Here is an 8934-nt window from a genome sequence, read left to right as displayed (position 1 = left end):
CTTTTTGTACACTTGGAATTTAAATTTGAGGCCACCACCATTGGAAAGTAGACTTTGGGGGCTTCAATTTGGACCCAAGAACCGCCTAAAACCAAGTCCATATGGGGGAGATATGCCCATTTGAAGTTGGGCTTAAAAGCAGATTTTGTTGACTCGGCCCAAAACAACAATAGCCCATTTTTTCTTGGTTTTGGTTCGGTTGGGACAACCCATTTACCTATTTTCTGAGCCATTCAAGTGCATCCACTCATCCTCCATTATACCTAATCATCCCCCATTGTCAAAAAGAGGTTTTGTTTGTATTCATAAAAGGAGTATCCCATGCAACCACCTTGAAAATTTGCCCTCCTATCACATTCTTGTCTCCCACCTTGTCTCCCACCTTCTTTTTGACCTTTGCTCTCCCTCATTGCCTATATAGAATGATTGTATTGTAAAAGAGAAGGAGGACCACGAAATTGAAGAGAAAGGAGTGAGAAAAGAGTGAAAAAAGAGAGAAAAATTGAGTTTTTGAGCCAAAAATATTCCTATCTTCCATATACACCCCATACCTTCCATAGCTACTGAAATTCCTCATTTCCATACACCAAAACCACTCAAAAAATTCTGATATAGCCAAAGATCAATTGCCTTGATCATAAGGTAGAGTGTTTAGTGATTGAAAGTGAGAAAAACTAGAGAGTTAGCCACTTTCCATACCACAAACTCCATAAACTCCATAATTTCGAATTGAAGATTTGAGAACACACTTCTTACACTTGAGGGTTATCAAGAGGAAGTTTGGAAATCAAGAAGTTCAATCTTTCTTTGGAAGGTGAATTTTTAGTCTTTCATTTTCTTATATTTTATATCTCATATTTATTTTCTTGCTTCTTATTTCATAGTGTTTTGTTATAATCTAAGTGGTTTGTTTATCTCATATTTATTTTCTTACTTTATATTTCATAGTGTGTTGTTATAATCCTAGTGGTTTGTTTAGCTCATAATTATTTATTTATTTATTTCTATTCGCATGATTTAATTTCATATTAGTTTTGTTGTAATCTTACATGTTCTATCTCATATTTATTTATTTTTTTGTATTAGTCTCATATTAGTTTTGTTGTAATCTTGCATGTTCTATCTTATATTTATTTTATTACTTTAGGTTTATGTTGTGAGTTTGCACTTTTTATTTTATTTTATATATGTTTTCTTGTTTTTTTTTTTAATCTAACCGGTAGTGGTTAGTTGAGCCACCTACATATTTTTTGTTTGTTCCTTTTCTTAGTTTCGTAACAAGACAGGTTTTGCTTGGCCTAGTTGGCCGGTCGGTTAGCTTCTTCCGAACAAGATAGCGTAATCTCCCAATATTGACCAATTTCTGCCGGCAGTTCCAAAGAACATGAAGCTTTTATTTTATTTATTTTTTATTTTGAGTGTATTGTGAGTTTTTATTTTGTTGTAATATTCTCCTCATCCCTCTCTAATTTGGTTTGTAATTATTTTTTAAAATGTTGTAATAATTCCCCGCCCCGCTTCTTTTTATCCCGTTCTTTAACTTGCTTTCTTTATTTGTACATAAACATCATATTTATTTTTCATCATAGTTATGCTTTGCATCCATGTTTCATGCTTCTTGATTCGGCTCAGTTTACATTTGTGGATTTAATCAATTTCTATGTGATTATGTGCACTACTTCATGTTCTTGAGATGATTCACATATCATATTTTAGAAGCCAAATCTTTAGTTGCATCTCATGAGTGAATTGCATTAGGATTTTGTATATAAGATCATGCATATTTTACTAACTTTGTTTTGTAGCTTGTTCGTGGGACGTCAAACATGTAAGTTTTTATGCTTTAGCATCCCGTTTGTGTGTGTTTTTCTTACTATGTCTAGCATTCTACCATGAGGCTATTTGCTTAAGTGATAAACTGTTTGAATGCCTGTGGATGAAGGCTTGTTGCTTAAATTAGAATGATTCAAAGATTGCACGTTTTAAGCCCACTTTGTAGTGGCAAATTCACAAACTTTAAGCCGACTTTGTCAAGTGGAAAATTCATACTCCTTTTCGAAAAACAAACATGAAGTTGAATTATTCCAATTTGAGCAAACTAGTCTATACTTGTATGCTTCACATAGTAAATTTTAGGATTTACTAAATAATAGAACATGAACATATAAAGAAAATAAAATTCATATCATGGTTTAGTAGAGGCCAATCTTTTGATCGGGTGAGCGGGGGTGCTCATTATTGACCTTCCTCTCTCATACCTGAGGTTCCGAGCCAAGCATCCTTGGTTACAACGAACAGTGGCCTTGGCATGAGTCATGGGTTTCCTAATTTCCCAAAATATTAGGTGGCGACTCTGAGATCTGATGACGCAGTCCATTTTTGACAAAATTGCAATAAAATGGATTTTCAATAAAAGTTTTCAAATCTGGACTCTCATCTATGTTTCACATTGCACTCGTGAGACCAGATCAAAGAGATCTCGAGGGTCCGAACTGTTTAATGCGCGCGGGTACCCTCCGGGCATGTTACAATTGGTTGTTATTTTATGAGTTATTGTGGAATTTGGAAATCTTCATATTGACATGTATGAACTATTGCATTTTGACTTCAGAATGTGATGGCTGGAGAGCCTTGTTTTGACTAGGAATTGTCTGTTATGCTAAATAAATTGTGTTTAATGAAATTGATTTAGGATGGGTGCACAGTAGAGTTGGTTGTGGACGGTGAGTGTTTTGAGAATCATTGTGACTCATTGGGATATTGTAAGAGTAGAGTTATACCAGTCAGTATGCTCAGCTTGGTTGATGTTGGTTATTGGTTTATGTTAAAGGCATAATGATTCTGATTTAGACCCGACCCGTTTGATGTTTTGGATTTAGGTTTCCTTGTCTTTAATGGTTGTTCGTATTCTTGTTTATCTTATTCCTCATTTGAGTTGGGTTATTTGAGTATTGTGGTTGCGTTTGGAATAGGTTGGGGGTTTATTTTTCAATAAAATTTCTACCCCAATATTGGCCAGTTCGCTCGAGCGGTGTTTCTTGCGCTCGAGCGGTCTTTGAAAACTTCCAGTACTTTTGCAGGTCTACAGAGATACTGAGAGGGTAGTGTTCTTCGCTCGAGCGAGTTTTCTTACGCTTGAGCAGTCTTGGCTCGAACGATATTTGTTACGCTTGAGTGGTTAGTCATTTTGCAAAATTTCTGGGAGCATGGTGTGCGGGTTGCTTGAGCAGTCTGCACGTATATAGAACCCATTATAGGGGTGTTTGGCGTTGGATTATTGTTGTTTTGGTACTAAGTGAAAAGACTAGTTGGGCACATTAAGCGGGAGTCTTATAAGGGTAAAGTGTTGTTGTTCATACCAAGAAGTGGGTTAGATGAATCGATGTCCTTAGAGCATCTTTAAGAATGCTTATCAGGTCCTTGGGAGTTGATAGTATTGGTATGTGAATTAGTTAAGAGTGGCTAGCGTGAGGGTGACTTGAGTTTCTTTTATGGGGCAATTATCTTTAGTCTACTAAGGGTGGTTAGTTTTGTTTATGGTAGTTGCTTTTAATTATAGATTCACTTTTGTTTTGAATTGGTGGTATGTAGAGGTGTGTGGTTAGGGAGTGCATAGAAGGAGATTGATCATGGGGACTATTCTAGGAGGTTGCCTTGGTGTGGTAATATTATACTTAATATATTTTTGTGTGGATTAATTTGTGCTAAAATTGAATTACTTTCGTGGTAGGTAGAGATTGTTTATGAACCTCATGTAGGATCCCTAGTGTTGGGGTGATTTTCTGTTGCAGTTTTGGTTTGAGAGTGGAACTTCGAGTTGTAACGACCCTAATATGCGTATAAGGAATTATCTTTATTTACCTATAGGTTAATGTACTTTAATTTAATTATATCTGTTCGAATTGAAGAATTATCTATTGAGTTATGACTTTAAAACTGGAATTGACGACCTTTATGGGTTCAGAAATCGAAACTGAGTACATAGATATGTTAATGGGAATTTTGGAGCTATTTAGGGAAATTAATTAGAAATTTATTTCGTTAGATTCGTTAAGGTTTGTTCGGGTGGTTAACTTTGCACTGCAAATTGAAGGCCTTAGAGGCTTCAGAAACCAGAACAGAGTACATAGTTATGATCAGTATAATTTTTAGAGTCATCTGAGGAGTTTAATTGAAATTTGATTTCGTATGATTCGTAAGGGTGCGTTTGGCTCTCCCAAATTGTGATAGGCTTATATATAGTTAAATGTATAGATATATATGAGATATATGAGTTGAACTCAACATTTGAGCCAAAAATATCTAAGGAAGAGGGAGAGAACCGTGAAAGAGAGAGAGAGAAGGAGAGACAAAGATTCCCTAAGAGAAGCTCACCATTCATGGGGGTTTGAAGATAATTGAAGAGAATTGAAGAGAGGGGAAGAAGATCAACCATGAAGCTTGGGAAAATTGAAGAGATTAAGGGAAAAAGCAAGGAATTGAGTTAAGGTATGTGACTTTAACTATTATCTTTGTAGATAATTCATCTACTACATGAAATCAAGGATTGACTTGGAAAATTAACATGTAAATGAACAAGTGTGTTGGGTTATAAATGAAATGGGTTAAACTCAAAGAATTGAACCTTGATTTCCTTAAATTTGCTTGAATTGGGTTCAATCTTAAGAATGATTCATGGAATAACAAGATTTGGTGTGAGAACCAACCATGTGTAAGATATATTTACATGATTTTGGGCATATATTGTGGGAGTTTGATTATATAGAAAAGATGAGAGTTGAATTTCTAACTTGAGGCAAAGATTGGTTTGTTTGAGATGAAATTACACTTGAATGATGTTAGTTTATCATGTTGTAGAGTAATTTTACATGTTTTTGGGTGATTAAAGTTGAAACCTATCTTAGAAAATGGAAAAACAAGTGTTAAAGCCAACCAAGATTTTCAAACAGCAAATTTTGCCCAGAGCCGCACATGCGGTGGGGCTTCCCGCATGTGCAGCAGCCCATTTCCGGCACCAAATCTGATTCTGCTAAAAAAGCAATGTTGTCCCGCACATGCGGCCCAATTCCCGCACGTGCGGCCCTGTTTCCCGCAGGTGTGGGACAGCTCTGTTTTAGCCAACTTCAAATAAGCATATCTCTTGCATCCAGACCCCATTTTATGTGATTCTTGAGCCTAAATTCAAGCCCCGGAAGTCTAGTTTCCAATGGTGGCAGTCTTACTCCAAAATTCTAAGTACACAAATAGATATGCCCAAATTAGCAACGATTGATCACTTTCTGTCTACCGATTTTATACCATTTCTTTTTCTAAACCATTTTCCTTTCGATTCCTCCTATTTTCCAAGACATGTATTATGACCTATTGAGGACTAATGAGTTTAGAACCACCAAGGCTAATTGATTAAAGAACAAGAAAGAGATTGGTTATATTCTCATATTATGCTATGTGCATTGTGTTTGTAGGTCAACGAGGACATCGTCCCATTGCTACCAGAAGCCCAGCACTGTGAGTAATAGTATAGTAAAGATATGTTTTTCATTATCTATTTTGATTAATGTGTGACAGGATTCTCTAAATATCATATTTTGATAATGTGTGACATGATTCTCTCAATGTCGTATTTTGTTAAAATACACAAGTTTCCAAGAAAAGAAAAATGAGCCATGAATAAGAACTATGCATTGTTTATCATATCATATGGTGGGCCCAAGGCCGTTCTATTTATCTGTTTCGCTTATGCTATGGCATGGTATGAATTGTTCGGCCTTTAAGACCTAATCATTTTGGTATGGAACAAAGTGCTGTACGGAACTAAGTGATATAGTGTGAGTCACCTCTAGAGTCCGTACGAGACACATCTTGCGTCCATACATGCATGAATTGGGCCCAAGGAGAGGTGGAGACGTGTCGATGTTCCATCTACTCCATGATCAGATACAATGATACGATATGATACGTTTGGCCCGAAGGTCGTTTTGATATATGATTGGGCCCGAGGTTGTTTTGTTATATTCATGGACCCGAGGTCATTCAGAACATATGATATGAATACAAAGGTTTTGACATCGCTATATGACTCATGTTATGATGCGTTACTTTATCTGTATGAATGGATGTCCTATTTTAAAATGTGTTTCTAATCTTTTGTATGAGTGGACGTGCCACGTACCACATAAAATGTTTTGTAATAGTTCCATTATATATTCCACTTGAAAGGGGTATGGTTTATGATACGATAAATGGCTGATTTGAAAAGATTTATGATACGTTTCTAAATTGTGAAGTATGTTATCCTAATGTTAAGGACATCATTCATTAACCTCTTTACTTTAGTATTACTCACTGGACGTTAGCTCACCCCTTTTATTTTATATATGTAGGTGAGCCATTAGGGATCAACACTAGAATTGTATCGAGGTCCATCTCTCTTTCAAACCAACCGGGTTACGCCTCCGCATTGAGGCCTAAATTTTTGTATTGGGAATTATGTAATTTATTGAGTCTTATGTAAGTGTGTGTGTGAGATTGGTATAATTCAATGATTATTGTAAACATGGAAACGTATTTAATTGATTAAGTTAATCTAAATCTTCATGTATGCACAAGCTCAATGGGCATTTTATCTATGTTGGTATTTGCTTCCGCTTAAGGCCCCGTAATTGAATAAATATTATTATGAAATTTTGTTTTGAGGCCTAATCACAGGCTGGTCATGGACTAAACATTTAGGGGCAGGTTTGGGTCGTGACACGAGTGGTATGGTAAGGTTGTGTGGAGTAGGTAGTGAGCTGTGTAAGTTTGTTATTGACTTTATCAATCTTTAGGTGTGGGGGAGGTATTTAAGAATCACTGGTTGATGTATGACTTGACGCGATGGGGTGAGTGTGTATTTTGATCTTTAGGAATTCAACTCAAACTCAAGTGTGGTGCGAAGAAGTGTTACCATGTAGGCATAGGTGCAGGGGATGGGCAAGGATTTGCAGTAGTATCGGCTAACTTGGAAAATCTGGTGTGATTCAATGAGAATGTAAGATTGTGTAAGGAACTCTATCTAAGAGTTGGTTTGGTTAGGCAATAAGTTGGTGTAGTGTTGAGATTGGTGGAGTTAAGGGGTATGTCAATGTTTGGAGGCTGGTGTGGGATAGTAGTATTGGATAGTTGGGTGGTTCGTATTTGGGTTAGTTGACATATAGTCACCACGGGAATAGGATGGAATTGAAGGTTGTGTAATTGAACGGTGTCAAGGTGTGGCATGTAATTCCTGTATGGACAGTTGGGAAGTTGTGTTGAGTTTGTGGTAAACGGTTTGGGGTTACGGTTGGGAAGTTTGGTCTTATAAGCGCTTTTACGTTATTATATGATTGGTGGGTGTGAAATTTCTTTCTCTTATGTTATTGCATTGCTAATATTTTGAAAAATCTAGAGATTCTCATCATGGAAATATTGTTTTAATATTATGGCATCACCATGGGTGTGATAGGTTTTGTTGGGTGGCTGTGTTGTGGTTCACCAAAGAACGCTAAGGAATGATATTGCGGAAAAAAAAAAAAAATCCTTTGGTGTTATGGCCTTGGGCACTTTTCTTGAACTAAAACAGTTTTGGGTTGGAATTTTTTGGTTTAATAAAAAGCTAAATCCAACAAATCAAAAACAAAATGAAAATGGTTTTGTGTTATAAATAACACCTTTGGTTTTCGGAAAAACAATTTGGAAATCTCTGAGTTCTGTTATGGATGGTTGAAAATGTATATGGATTGTGGCAGTGCGGGTTTGAACACTTTTTAGGAAAGCAAAGTGTTTTGAAACAAATGGGAAAATAAAGAATTTTCTTTAACTTAAATGGGGTATCTTGTATCTTGTATTGGGAAATCGTGTTTTGATCTAGCCTCAATTGATAATTACATGTTGCGTATTTATTTTGCAAGGATTTTGAATTTTTGGGCATTGATGTGCCATAACGTTGCTGGTTGGTTGTGTTTTATTTATGTCTTAGGTTACGAGAAAGTTGACTGAGAGCTTTGTATGTGAGGAGTTTTCTTATTCTCTACACCCAAGCATTTGAGCACTCAGTGGTGGTTTGAGTGTTGTAGGTGATTGGAACGTGGCTGGCATTGTTGAGTTCGAGAGTTGTTGTTGCTATGGTGGAGATTTCTTGTCTTGTAGACCACAACGAGTTATGTGGGTTGATATGATTTTGAATTCAAAGTGACCGCGTGTGATGTGTGTTAGAATTTCCTTGCTTGAGATTTTACTTGTACATTGTCACGTGTTATTGTATCACACATGTTATTTCTTTCCTTCCTTTGCGTGGTTATGGCTCGAGTTCCTTTTATTTTATCGCGTTAGTATTAAGAAGGAGGTGGTCATAGTTGGGCGGGTTGTGGTGCGTTGGTTTTGGTGTTGATTTTGTGTTGTGTGAGAGGGTGTTATGATATTGGGGGTGTTTGGGAACCCAAGTTCAAACACTAAAGAAGCCAAATAGCCTTAAATAGTATCCTAAAGCAATTATTTATATTATTAAAAAAAAAAAAAAAAACAACTGGCAGTGGGGCAGCCTACACTGCCACGTTGACAATGTAGGCACAGTGTTGTGACAGCCTAGTCCCACAGGCTGAAATGACAATTTTGCCCCCTTTAGACCAATTTTGGAAAAAGTGAGGTTAAGGACAAATTTGTCGTTTCAGCATCAAACATCATTTCAAACACATTTTTCAATACAACAACTCAAATAAAAATCCATCATATCTTCCCAAACACAAACTAAAATAACCTACTAAAATAGCCAAAAAAAGCTAAAAATAGCCACTTCCCAAACACCCACATTATTTCATTTCAAGGACGAAATGTCCTAAATGGGGGAGATTGTAGTGGCCTGGGTTGAGAAAGCCCTCTACCAATTTAGTTTCTGGTTGGGACACGTTGATGTCCAGC

The sequence above is a fragment of the Camellia sinensis genome, chromosome 15, assembly GCF_055761805.1.
Source record: "Camellia sinensis isolate YWXY chromosome 15, ASM5576180v1, whole genome shotgun sequence".
Taxonomy (NCBI): domain Eukaryota; kingdom Viridiplantae; phylum Streptophyta; class Magnoliopsida; order Ericales; family Theaceae; genus Camellia; species Camellia sinensis.
The sequence above is the reverse complement of the archived record's forward strand: the minus strand, read 5'-3'. Positions refer to the sequence as shown.